The sequence below is a fragment of the Podarcis bocagei genome (genome assembly GCF_964188305.1).
Source record: "Podarcis bocagei genome assembly, chromosome: 16".
Lineage (NCBI taxonomy): Eukaryota > Metazoa > Chordata > Lepidosauria > Squamata > Lacertidae > Podarcis > Podarcis bocagei.
Genome location: NC_138142.1, coordinates 32959518 through 32974287, shown reverse-complemented (window position 1 = coordinate 32974287; position 14770 = coordinate 32959518). Strand labels below are relative to the sequence as shown.

The window sequence follows — 14770 nt, the reverse complement described above, 5'->3', positions numbered from 1 at the left end:
CCTGTCAAATTATGTTAGCACCACCCACAAGCAAAATCCTTCCACCCCATTTCAAATATATTTGCTGGTTGGGACGAAAGTGCTTAAAGCAGGCTGAGTTAATGTGCAGGCAGAGTTGCCTCAAATTTATTTAAAGAAAACCAATAAAAATGAAACTGTGTTCATAATAATTCAGGGCATGGCTGTACATTTCGGGCTCAAAGCTGAAATGGCAGATTTGCCAGACAATAAGTGTTGGAAATGTAAAGAAACTGAGGGAACATTCTTTCACCTTTGGTGGACGTGCCCAAAGGTTAAGGCTTTCTGGGAAATGATCTATAATGAATTGAAAAAGGTATTTAAATATACCTTCCCTAAGAAACCAGAGGCCTTCCTTTTGGGCATTGTTGGCCAAATGGTGTCAAAGAAGGATAGAACTTTCTTTATGTACGCAGTAACAGCAGCAAGAATACTCATCGCAAAATATTGGAAGACACAAGATTTGCCCACTTTGGAAGAATGGCAGACGCAACTGATAGACTATATGGAATTGGCAGAAATGACTGGCAGAATCCGAGACCTGGGAGAAGAGATAGTGGAAGAGGACTGGAAGAAATTTAAGGATTATTTGCAAAAGTATTGTAAATTGTATGTTAGAATGATGCAGGATATAAAGATAATATGGCATTAGTGACATAGTTGAAAGGAGTATGCAAAAACTGGTTTATAAGAACAAAGGTGAAATTTGAATAATATTATGTCAAGCTTAAATAACTGATAACAAAGGGAAAAACTGGAGACATAATAGTTGAAATGTATAATATAAGATTTGAAAGAAGGTGAAGTATTGCTGAATAAGATTTTGTAAAAGGGAACACAGAAAAGGGAGATGTGAGGGAGTCTGGAAAGAGGGTTATGGAAATAATATTTAAGAAATTGAATCATTTTTTATGTCCTTTTATGCCTTTTTTGTTTTTTTGTTTGTTTCTTTTGTCTTTTTTGGCTTCTTTGATTGATTGTGATGGTGTTTTTCTTTTTCGGGTGTGAATGTGAAGTTTGTTTTATTGTCTAAACCTTTAATAAATATCTTATAAAAACAAAAACAAAGCTGAAATGGCAGAAGCAAGGTGATGTTAAAAGGATCTGGGTTTATAGGTAAAAAGCTTCAAATGGTCTATGAAAAACCAGTCATTATATGCTGGCAATTCCTTTTGCAGCCTTTAAGGGTTTTACAGGAAATATTGTTCTTGCAAACACCCCTTTGCTAAGGAGCACTAATGTTTACGTCAGCACGAATGGTCGCCTTGCACACGTGCGTTTGCAGAATGCTCTCGAGTGAACAAGAAAGGGAAACATTTGCGACCTCTGCTGCCGCGCAGTGACTTAACAGTAGCGGAAGCCCTGATGGGGAAATGGGCGGGAGTATGCAGATTTAGCACCAATGGCCATCAGAGCAACTAGCAGACGGCTGAGAAATGGACAAGATCGACAAAATCCACTATTTTTGAGATTAAACTGTCCATCAAGAGGCTGCTTAGCTGGACAACAGAAGCAGAAACGTTGTCCGAGTGTATTTTGTGGAATTGGAAACGGTGCTGATTCCGAGGCGGCGGTGAGAGGTTTGCAGCACCCAGGTTCCCACCGATAGCTGAAATAGCATCGGAAAAGGAGACCCGCTTAATTTTTGTTCAGCTCGCTATCGCTTCTCGGCCTTTTGGCTAAGATCAAGTGTAGTATCTGTTCTTATCAGTTTAATATCTGATATGTCCTCTATTTGAGGACTATATATTAAATGGATTTTTGGAGCTGGGAGATGGAATAGGGGCTTGCTCCATCCACTCCATGCATCGACCTGGTATTGCAGTACCTCCAGGAACGGTGCACCTCCCTCTGGGGGGAATATTGCTGGTGCAAAAAATAGATTGAAAGTTTTTGCTTATTATTAGTCGTCAGAACTCTGTGCATTCTGTTGGGAGAATTTGCTTGCAAAAATGTGCACGATACTCCAAGACTGCGTACAAAATATCCTGCATCGGCCTGGGATTGGAGTATCTCTGCGGGAGAATATTGTTGCTTCGAAAAGCACATAAACGTGATTGTAATCTCTCTGCAATATTGTTACAAAGGTTGTGCGTCTCCCTCAATCTCTGCCGAGTGGTAGCAAAATTCCAGCGAGCTCCATGCACCCCCCCCCCGGGTCGTGCTTCCTTTGGGAAATCAAGGCACAGGAGACCCTAGGGTCCTCCCCAACCCCAGCCCAGCTCACCTATACACTACAGACAAACCACACTGCTACGAAGCAAGCTCTGGGGCCTCCAATCTCTCGCAAACGCAATGCAAGAGAAGAAAATATCATTATCCCCATCTGTCTCCCTCCCTCTCTCCCCTCTCTTTTTCCCCAGTTGCACAATGTCCATTACAATAGTGCCCTTTACCGAATGTAAACGAACTGTGAAAAAGACTCTATGAAATGAATATGGAGACGCTATATGTACTTTTCCTTTTTCATTATTTGTTTACTGTGTAGCACAAGAAATCATTTAATAAAAATTAATTTGGAAAAATATAGATGATTGTACATATATTTACATCTGGGTCTACTTCGGATACAGTTCACAGCCTTCATACTTCAGGAGAAGCCCATGCTTCACAGAAGCCCAGGCATCTCTGGGCCTCTCCCCCAGCCTCTGAGACATGTTTGGGGACAGCCGCCCAGGGGAGAGACTCCATCAGGCAAGGCCTCCTTCCACCTGCCTTGCTCTCTCCTCTAGTCTATGCTTCTCAATGTGTATTGTATTATTTTATGTACTGTGGCTTGCCGTTGTTTTATTGATTATAGTTTAGATATTATTTCTTGTAACTGTTGAGTGGATTTCTGTTTAATTTTTATATGTTGATATGTTGATATTATTATTTTATATTTTCTAATGAATGTTACTTTTTTATGTAGGTTGCCTATTTTAAAGCTACGTTTTATTATCACACTTTCGTATTGCATTAGATTGTTATAAGATATACCTTTTTTGTTTCTTCAGCTTGGAAACCGCCTTGAGTATTGTAAGATAGAAAGACGGTGTACAAATTAAAAATGATGATGATGCCACTCCAACACTTCACGTGTCAACTCACAATATCGTTCTTGTCCCCAGGAGTCTTCACAATCTTTAGCCTGATCTCATCGACTTGCTGGAGGAAAAAGACAACGCAAGACTGCACTCAGTGATTGGTTGGTGCTTGTCAGGGACTGGTAGGGTGGAAGGCAGGGAGTTCAACAGTAGGTGGCGCCAGAGCCAGTGACAGGCAGAGCCAAATAATTCTAGTTTTGCCCCCATCCTCCTTCTCCCTTCTGTGACAGGAGAACAAAGCTGATATAGGCAGGTGCTGTATCCTACACTAGTGGATTGTTAGAAAGACAGCAGGCAGAGACTGGCTGAGGTTAGTGGACCCCTGATTCATTTGCCCAGATTATAGATCAGCCCCCAACCAAGTTTCAAATCTATCTGGTGAAACAAGATATATTTCCCACAGGCATTAAAGGTAAAGGTAAAGGGACCCCTGACCATTAGGTCCAGTCGTGGCCGACTCTGGGGTTGTGGCACTCATCTCGCTTTATTGGCCGAGGGAGCCGGTGTACAGCTTCCGGGTCATGTGGCCAGCATCACTAAGCTGCTTCTGGCAAACCAGAGCAGCGCACGGAAATACCGTTTACCTTCCCGCCAGAGTGGTACCTATTTATCTACTTGCACTTTGACGTGCTTCCGAACTGCTAGGTTGGCAGGAGCTGGGACTGAACAACAGGCGCTCACCCCGTTGCGGGGATTTAGAATAGAATAGAATAGAATAGATTCTTTATTGTCATTACACAAGTGCAACATTGTACAAAGTGCAACGAAATTGGATGCCATCCCTTAAAACATCAAAAGCAAGACAACAACAACAACCAAACAAACCACATTCCAGCCACACCCACACCACACCCATCAAACTCCCAGGTCACACTATCGAGTTACAGCATTCAAAAAGGCCACAGCTCTTGGATAGAAACTGTTTTTCAGTCTATTTGTCTTTGACTTGATGTTTCTATATCTCCTGCCAGAAGGCAGTAGTGCAAACAGACCGTGTCCAGGGTGAGATGAATCCTGCAGGATGTTATTTGCTTTCCTAAGACAACGGGAACCGTACAGTTCTTCCAAAGATGGGAGAGGATGACCAATAATCCTTTGGGCTGTGGTTATGACCTTCTGGAGCACCTTCCTCTCCCTAGCTGTACAACTGGAGAACCAAGCACAAATACAGTATGTAAGAATGCTCTCTATGGAGCCTCGGTAGAAGCACACCAGCAGTCTCTCACTCAGATTGTTCTTCTTTAAAAGTCTGAGGTAATAAATTCTCTGCTGGGCCTTCTTCACCAGAGCAGTGGTATGTGTGCTCCAAGTCATGCCCTGATCGATAGCTACTCCCAAAAACCTGAATTCCGCCACCCTCTCCACCCGTTCCCCGTTGATATACAAGGGCTGAATGTCCGCCTTTTTTTTCCTGTAATCCACCACCAATTCCTTGGTCTTAGCCGTATTAAGAGCCAGATTGTTCTCTCCACACCAAACACAGAGCCGCTCCACCTCGTCCCGATAGGCGGACTCATCCCCTCCTGAAATGAGCCCTACCACCGTAGTGTCATCAGCAAACTTGATGATTTTGTTGCTGGAATAGATGGCTGTACAGTCATACGTATAGAGAGTGTAGAGCAGGGGACTCAACACACAACCCTGTGGTGAGCCGGTGTTAAGGCTAAGGGCTGTGGACATGTGTGACCCTACTCTAACCCTCTGAGAACGTTCTGACAAAAAATCCAAAACCCAGAGACAGGTGGAGTTGGAGAGTCCAATCGCCTCTAGCTTGGACACCAGTCTATGGGGGAGGATAGTGTTAAAAGCAGAGCTAAAATCCACAAACAGCAGCCTCACATAACTCCCCGGCTGCTCCAGATGGGACAGAGCAGCATGGAGAGTGGTATTGATGGCGTCTTCTGTGGATCTATTTGCTCTGTATGCAAACTGGTAGTTGTCAAAAGTTGATGAAAGACAGGAAATAATGTGACGGCGCACCAGTTTCTCAAAACACTGATTTGAACCACCAACCTTCTGATAAGCAAGTCCTAGGCTCTGTGGTTTAACCCACAGCGCCACCCGTGTCCCTTTTTCCTACAGGCATTACATACCATAAATTCATTTTTGTGGCATTTCAGTGTTTTATGGGAAACATTTCTCCTGCAAACACGCCTTGGCTCACATGCTCAAACGTCGATGTCAGCACGAATGTTTGCCTTGCACAGCTGTGTTTTCACAGACTGACGTTGAAAGAACAGGAAGCTGTGACAGGAGAACTTTGGGGACTTTCCCGGCCCACAGTTGCGCCACGGATAAATGGGCAGCTTTATGCAGATTGCGCACCAAAGGTCGTCGAGCAACCGGGTAGATGGCTGAGAAATTGGGAAGGTGGGCAGGATCCACAATTCTGGAGAATAAACTCTGCATCAAGAGGCTGCTTAGCTGGACAACAGAAGCAGAAACGTTGCCAGAGCACATTTTGAGGAATTATAAAAGGTGCTCATTCCAAAGGGGCCCTGAACATTTTGCAGCATCCGTGTGCTCTCCAACAGCTCAAAATGCATCCAAATTCTGCGCCGGGAGAAGCAGATGTGCAAAGAATTATTATTATTTTTTCTGAAGCAGCGCAACAGTGACCCTCGGTTGACACTTGCGGACCATTTACAAGAACAGTGACGTTGGAAAACCGAAAACTCAAAACGGAAGCTGGGTTTCCGGTGAGTCTGCACAGGCGGTGCTCAATAGAAAAGCCCCTTTTACAGTCAAAACCGAAGGATTTCCTCAACGGAGACACAGACAGTACAGTGGTACCTCGGGTTAAGAACTTAATTCGTTCTGGGGGTCCGTTCTTAACCTGAAACTGTTCTTAACCTGAAGCACCACTTTAGCTAATGGGGCCTCTTGCTGTTGTTGTTGCTGCGCCGCTGCTGCGCGATTTCTGTTCTCACCCTGAAGCAAAGTTCTTAACCCAAGATACCATTTCTGGGTTAGCGGAGTCTGTAACCTGAAGCGCCTGTAACCTGAGGAACCACTGTTTTGTGCCTACGTCGTTTTGGTAAGCAGCTGTTCTACTTGTCTCTGATATATCCTCTTTTACTCGCAATGTTATTGTTTTATGTTGCTCTGATGTTCTCTCTTATAATAATATCTGATACACCACATAATGGGAGGCCAGCAGAACCTTGCAAGGGGAAGTTGGAGGGTGCCTGGCTGCTAGGAACAAGGGGAGGCAAGGTCTCCCCCCCCCCAGATGCCAGACCCTAACCCTCACCCTAGCCCTAAACTTAGCCCTAGTCCTAGCCCTAACTTTAAACATAAACCTTGTTTAGTCGTTTAGTCGTGTCCGACTCTTCGTGACCCCCTGGACCAGAGCACGCCAGGCACTCCTGTCTTCCACTGCCTCCCGCAGTTTGCTGAGACTCATGTTTGTAGCTTCGCGAACACTGTCCAACCATCTCATCCTCTCGTCCCCTTCTCCTTGTGCCCTCCATCTTTCCCAACATCAGGGTCTTTTCCAGGGAGTCTTCTCTTCTCATGAGGTGGCCAAAGTCTTGGAGCCTCAGCTTCACGATCTGTCCTTCCAGTGAGCACTCAGGGCTGATTTCCTTCAGAATGGAGAGGTTGGATCTTCTTGCAGTCCATGGGACTCTCCAGAGTCTCTAACCCACTGGCGGAGGAAGGGAGTGCTGGGGCCACACCGCATCCCTGAGCGGCGGTGCCAGTCGGTGCGCCGCCCGCCCGCGACTCGGACTCCCTCGCTTCCCGCGACCCGTCGGGGGAAGGGGGGTGGTGGAGCTGCTGCGCTGCTTTGCCGGTTCCTTCCTCTCCCGTTGCCGCTCGCCTGCCTCCTTCCCGTCCTCTCCCCTGCTTGCCTGCCTGCCTGCCTCCTCCAGCCGGAGCGCAGCGCAGCCGCTTCCCCTGGCGGCCGGCAGGAGGCGCGGGAGTCCAGAGCACCGTTGCCCCGCGCTCCGGGCTGGAGGAAGGCAGGCAGGCAGGCAGGCAGGCAGGGGAGAGCAAGGAAGAGGGATCGTGGGTGCGCGCGCGGGGGGGGGGCTATCCCGCGCCCGGGAGGGCACCCTCCGAGCCCCTCGGGAACGCGCCCGCCTTGGGCAGCGTGGCAGTGGCGTAGCGTGGGGGGTGCAGGGGGGCCGGCTGCACCGGGCGCAACATCTGGGGGTTAGGGGGCGCAAATCCACGGGTTAGGGGGCGCAAATTACTTGCCTTGCCCCGGGTGCTGACAACCCACGCTACGCCACTGCAGCGCGGGCATATGCTCCGCCAGTGCTCTAAACCTAAGCCTTACCCTAAACTTAGCCCTAGCCCCAGCCCTAACTTTAGACATAAACCTTAATCTAACTCTAAGCATTCTTCCTCCTCCTCCTCCTCCTCCTCCTCCTCCTCCTCCTCCTCTTCTTCTTTGGTTATCACTCGTAGTGGTTGTGGGGAGTTTCCCTTCGACAAAGTGTAGAATCATGGCAATGAAAATAATGAATGGAGTTGGGGCAATAACACAACCCTGTTTAACACCTGGTCCCACCGGGAATGGTTCACTTTGAGAGCCATTGTTATTTGCGATTGTTGCTGTCATCTGATCATGGAGGAGCGGAATGATGTTCAGAAATTTACCTGGGCAGCCAATTTTCAGAAGGACAGTCCACAGGGCATTATGATTTACAGTGTCGAAAGTCTTAGGTCAATAAATGCTATATACAGGAGTTGGTTTTGCTCTCTGCACCGCTGTTGAGCAGTGAAAATCATGTCCCCTGTCCCCCGAGAAGGTCGAAAACCATTTTGGGATTCAGAAAGGGACACCTCAGATATTGTTAAGAGACGGTTTGCTAAGATCCTTGAAAGAATTTTGCCAGCCACAGTTAATAGAGAGATGCCTCGATAGTTTCCACAATCAGTTCTGTCACCTTTTTTTAAAGAGATTGATAATTTTGGCATCCCTAAAGATTGCTGGGATCTCTTCTCTCTCCCAGATTTTTTTGATGAGCTTGTGAAGTTGTGTAAGTTCAATTCCACTCACTTTGAAGACTTTGGCAGGTATCCCATCAGGTCTTCTGGCTTTGTTTTTCATTTGGTTAATAGCTGTACACGACTCTCCCAGATTTGGAGATACATCTCTAACTTGTTTTTGTGGAATTTATGAGAGGACCTCAGCAGCTATGGGGGAGTTGCGGTTAAGGAGATGTTGGTAATGTTCTTTCCATCTCAGTGCAATAGCTTCTTTATCTATTGAGGTTGAATCCTGACAAGACAGAAGTACTGTTTTTGGGGGACAGGAGGTGGGCAGGTGTGGAGGATTCCCTGGTCCTGAATGGGGTAACTGTGCCCCTGAAGGACCAGGTGCGCAGCCTGGGAGTCATTTTGGACTCACAGCTGTCCATGGAGGCACAGGTCAATTTTGTGTCCAGGGCAGCTGTTTACCAGCTCCACCTGGTACACAGGCTGAGACCCTACCTGCCCGCAGACTGTCTCACCAGACTAGTGCATGCTCTGGTTATCTCCCACTTGGACTACTGCAATGTGCTCTACGTGGGGCTACCTTTGAAGGTGACCCGGAAACTACAACTAATCCAGAATGCAGCAGCTAGACTGGTGACTGGGGGTAGCCGCCGAGACCATATAACACCGGTCTTGAAAGACCTACATTGGCTCCCAGTATGTTTCCGAGCACAATTCAAAGTGTTGGTACTGACCTTTAAAGCCCTAAACGGCATCGGTCCAGTATACCTGAAGGAGCATCTCTACCCCCATTGTTCTGCCCAGACACTGAGGTCCAGCGCCGAGGGCCTTCTGGCGGTTCCCTCACTGTGAGAAGCCAAGTTACAGGGAACCAGGCAGAGAGCCTTCTTGGTAGTAGCAGCGCCCTGTGGAATGCCCTCCCACCAGATGTCGAAGAGAACAACTATCAGACTTTTAGAAGGCATCTGAAGGCAGCCCTGCTTAGGGAAGCTTTTAATGCTTGATGGACTGCTGTATTTTAATATTTTGTTAGAAGCCACTCAGAGTGGCTGGGGAAACCCAGCTAGATGGGCAGGGTATAAATGAATTACTATTATTATTATTATTATTATTATTATTATTATTATTATTATTATCATCATCATCACAGTGGTACCTTGGGTTCAGAACTTAATTCGTTCCAGAGGTCCATTCTTAACCTGAAACTGTTCTCAACGTGAGGTACCACTTTAGCCTCCCGCTGCCTCCGCAGCAAAGTTCTTAACCCGAGGTACTATTTCTGGGTTAGCGGAGTCTGTAACCTGAAGCGTCTGTAACCCGAGGTACCACTGTATTATCTTTTAGAAGTGTGGTACCGTCTGCTGAGCCTAGGGGGCATATGTCATAATTTATTGGCCCATAGATGGTCTTTGTGGCTTTAAAGAAACTTGGTCTATCATGAGTGTCGGCTAAATGCTGGATCTCTTAAGCTTTTTTTTATCCACCAGGTGTTTTTTAGTTCCCTGGTTCTTCTTTGAACCTCAGCCTTAGTGTTGGCATAGGGTTTTTTCCTTAGTGGATCTGAAAGGCCTTCCTTTTCTTGTCAATCATGCATTCAATCCCACTGTCTTTCTCACCAAACCAGTCCTGGTGTTTCTTGGTTTGGTATCCAATAGTTTGTTCACAGGCTGCAATAATGGATGTTTTTAGCTTGGACCAGTGTTCCTTTATCAAGGAATTCTGAAGGCAGATGCTCCTTTAGGGTCATTTGGAAGCAATCCCACTTAATGGGATCTTGAAGGGCTTGTGCGTTCATTTTGCACCTTGGTTTCCTTCCTTGAAGCCTGCGTTGAGGTATAATCTTGATAGCCATCATGGAGCGTGTTAGTCTGTGATCTGTCCAGCAGTCGTCATAACTCTGGTAAGAAGCACGTCACGGCCATCTTTAGCACGGACATTAACATAGTCCAAGAGGTGCCAGTGGTTTGATCAAGGGTGCCTCCATGAAGTTTTAAATTTATTTTTCTGTCGAAAGAGTGTGTTGGTAATAACAAGGTTGTGCGCTGCACATATCAGTCAATAGTAAGATTCTGTTCTGATTGCTGTTGCCAATTCCTTCTTTCCCAATAGTCCCAGGCTATTAAATAGAATAGAATAAAAGAGAACAAAAGAGAACAAAATACAACAATATAGAAAAGAATAGAATAGAATAATTCAATAAACTAAAAGAGAATAGAACAGAATTTAAATTGAATTACATTAAATTAAATTAAATAGAATAATAGAATAAAATAAAATAGATTAAAATTAAATAGAACGGAATAAAAGAGAATAAAAAAAATAGAACAGAACAGAATAGATTAAAATTAAATTGAATAGAACAGAATAATAGATTAAAATTAATAATAGAACAAAAGAGAACAAAATAGAATAGAACAGGATAGGGTAGGATAGTAGGATAGAATTAAACTGAATAGAATAACATAAAATAGAATAGAATTAAAATAAAATAAAATATAGAATAGAGTAGATTAAAATTAAATAGAATAGATTAGCATAGATTAGATTAAAATTAAGTAGAATAGAATAAAATAAAACAAAATAGAACAGAACAGAACAGAATGGAATAGAATAGATTTAAATTAAGTAATAGAATAGATTAAAATTATAATAGAATAAAATAGAACAAAATAGAATAGAATATAAAATAGAATAGACTAAAATTAAATAGAATAGAATAGATTAAAATCAAGCAGAATAGAACAAAATAGAAAAGAACAGAACAGAACAGAATAGAATAGAATAGAATAGAATAGAATAGAATAGAATAGAATAGAATAATTGAATAAACTAGAATAGAGTAGGATAGAATAGAGTAGGATAGAATAGAATAGAATAGAATAGGAATTATATTAAATCAAATCAAATCAAATAATAGGATAGAATAGAATAGCTTAAGATTAAATAGAATAGAATAAAAGAGAATAGTACAAATTAGAATAGAATTAAATTAGATTAGATTAAATAATAGAATAGAATAAAATTATAGTAGAATAAAAGAGAATAAAAGAATAGGATAGGCTAAAATAGGATAAAATATAATAGAATAGATTAAAATTAAATACAATAGAAGAGAAGAGAATAAAATATAACAAAATAGATTAGGAATAGAATAGAATAAGATAGGATAAAATAGAATAGATTAAAATTAAATAGAATAGAGCAACATAAAATAGAATGGAATAGAATAGAATTAAATTAAATTAAATTAAATTAAATTAAATAGAATAATAGAATAAAGTAAAATAAAACAGATTAAAATTAGAATAAAATAAAAGAGAATAGGATAGGATAGAATAGAATAGATTAAAATTAAATAGAATAGAATAAAAGAGATTAGAATAACATAGAATAGAATTAAATTAAATTAAATGATAATAGAATAGGATAGGATAGGATAAAATAGAATTGAATAGAATAGAATAGGATAGGATAGGATAGAATAGAATAGAATAGAGTAGAACAGAATAGATTAAAATTAAATAGAATAGAAAAAAGAACAAAATAGAAAAAAATAAAAGAAGAGAATAAAAGAGAGTAAAATAGAACCAAATAGACTAGAATAGAATACAATAGAATAGATTAAAATTGAATAGAATAGAATAAAAGAGAACAAAATAAAATAGATTAAAATAGAATAGAGTAGAATAATGAACAGAATAGAATAGAATAAAATAGAATAAAACTGAATAGAATAGATTAAAATTAAATAGAATAAAAGAGAGCAAAATAGAATAGAATAGATTAAAATAGAATAGAATAGAACAAAATGGAATAAAATAGAACCAAATAGAATAGAATAGGGATGGGATGCGATAGGATAGGATAGGATAGGATAGGATAGGATAGGATAGGATAGGATAAAAGAGAATAAAATAACATAAAATGGAATGGAATAGAATTAAATTAAATTAAATTAAATTAAATAATAGAATTGAATTGAATAGATTAAAATTAAATAGAAGAGAAGAAAACAATATAGAAGAGAAGAGAATGAATAGAACCAAATAGAATAGAATAAAACAGAATAGAACAGATTAAAATTAAATAGAAGAGAAGAGAAGAGAAGAGAAGAGAAGAGAAGAGAATAACATATATTAGAATGGAATGGAATGGAATAGAATAGAATAGAATTAAAATAAATTACCGGTAAATAATAGAATAGAATAGAATGAAATAGAATAGAATAGAATAGAAGTGAACAAAATAGAATAGAATAGATTAAAATTAGAATAGAATTTAAATTAAATTAAATAGACTAATAGAATAAAGTAAAATAAAACAGATTAAAATTAGAATAAAATAAAAGAGAATAGGATAGGATAGAATAGAATAGATTAAAATTAAATAGAATAGAATAGAATAAAAAAAATAGACTAGAATGGGATAGAATAAAATTGAATAGAATAGAATTAAATTAAATTAAAGAACAGAATAGAATAGAGTAGAATAGAATAGAATAGGATAGAATAGAATAGAACAGATTAAATTCAATAGAATAGTATAGAACAAAAGATAAAATAGAATAAAATAGAACCAAATAGAATAAAATAAAATAGATTAAAATTGAATAGAATAGAATAAAAGAGAACAAAATAGAATAGAATAGAATAAAAGTGAACAAAATAGAATAAAATAGAACTAAATAGAAGAGAAGAGAACAAAATAGAATAGAATAGATTAAAATTAAATTGAATAGAATAGAACAAATGATAACAAAATAGAATAAAACAGAACCGAATAGAATAGAATTAAATAAAATAGAACAAAATAGAAGAGAAGAGAATAAAAGTGAACAAAATAGAATAGAATAGAATTATAATAGAATAAAAGAGAATGAAATAGAATAAAATATTATAATAAGGGATAGGATAGGATAAAATAGAATAGATTAAAATTTAATAGAATAGAATAGAATTTAAATAGAACAGAATAGAATAGAATAGAATTTAAATTAAATTAAATTAAATTAAATTAAATAGAATAATAGAATCAAGTAAAATAAAACATAATAAAATTAGAATAAAATAAAAGAGAATAGGATAGAATAGATTAAAATTAAAAAGAATAGAATAAAAGAGAAGAGAATAACATAAAATAGAATGGAATAGAATAGAATGAAATTAAATTAAATTATAGGATAGGATAGGATAAAATTGGATAGGAATAGAATAGAATAGAAATAAATTAAATTAAATTATAGGATAAAATAGAATTGAATAGAATTAAAATAAAGAACAGAACAGAATAGAGTAGAATAGAATAGATTAAAATTAAATAGAATAGAATAGAATAGAATAAAAGAGAACAAAATAGAATAAAAAAGACTGAATAGAAGAGAACAAAATAGAATAGAATAGAATAAAAGTGAACAAAATAGAATAAAATTGACTGAATAGAAGAGAACAAAATAGAATAGAATAAAAGTGAACAAAATAGAATAAAATTGACTGAATAGAAGAGAACAAAATAGAATAGAATAGAAGTGAACAAAATAGAATAAAATAGACTGAATAGAAGAGAACAAAATAGAATAGAATAAAAGTGAACAAAATAGAATAAAATAGACTGAATAGAAGAGAACAAAATATAATAGAATAAAAGTGAACAAAATAGAATAAAATAGACTGAATAGAACAAAATAGAATAGAATAGCATTGAAGTGAACAAAATAGAATAAAATAGACTGAATAGAAGAGGACAAAATAGAATAGAATAAAAGTGAACAAAATAGAATAAAGTAAACTGAATAGAACAAAATAGAATAGAATAGAAGTGAACAAAATAGAATAAAATAGACTGAATAGAAGAGAACAAAATAGAATAGAATAAAAGTGAACAAAATAGAATAAAATAGACTGAATAGAAGAGAACAAAATAGAATAGAACAAAAAGAACAGAAGAGAACAAAATAGAACAGAATCGATAATCGATAATCGATAATAGAACAGAATAGATAAAAATTAAATAGAATAGAATAAAAGAGAACAAAAAAGAAGAGAAGAGAATAAAATAGAATACAATAGACTGAATAGAAGAGAACGAAATAGAATAGAATAGAAGTGAACAAAATAGAATAAAATAGACTGAATAGAAGAGAACAAAATAGAATAGAATAGAAGTGAACAAAATAGAATAAAATAGACTGAATAGAAGAGAACAAAATAGAACAGAATAGATAATTGATAATTGATAATCGATATTCGATAATCGATAATCGATAATAGAACAGAATAGATAAAAATTAAATAGAATAGAATAAAAGAGAACAAAATAGAAGAAAAGAGAATAAAATAGAATACAATAGACTGAATAGAAGAGAACGAAATAGAATAGAATAGAAGTGAACAAAATAGAATAAAATAGACTGAATAGAAGAGAACAAAATAGAATAGAATAGAAGTGAACAAAATAGAATAAAATAGACTGAATAGAAGAGAACAAAATAGAACAGAATAGATAATTGATAATTGATAATCGATATTCGATAATCGATAATCGATAATAGAACAGAATAGATAAAAATTAAATAGAATAGAATAAAAGAGAACAAAATAGAAGAAAAGAGAATAAAATAGAATACAATAGACTGAATTGAAGAGAACGAAATAGAATAGAATAAAAGTGAACAAAATATAATAAAATAGACTGAATAGAAGAGAACAAAATAGAATAAA

The 14770-nt window shown here is 38.3% G+C and overlaps 1 long non-coding RNA gene across 1 annotated transcript in view; it reads left to right on the top strand.

Annotated features, from left to right (window-relative positions):
- The first annotated feature begins 5156 nt into the window (after positions 1–5156).
- LOC308575033 overlaps positions 5157–14770 on the top strand; it is a 34475-nt gene continuing 24861 nt past the window's right edge. Inside the window, exon 1 of the long non-coding RNA XR_014002678.1 lies at positions 5157–6141. This is a non-coding gene — a long non-coding RNA (uncharacterized lncRNA). The remainder of the gene's footprint in view (positions 6142–14770) is intronic.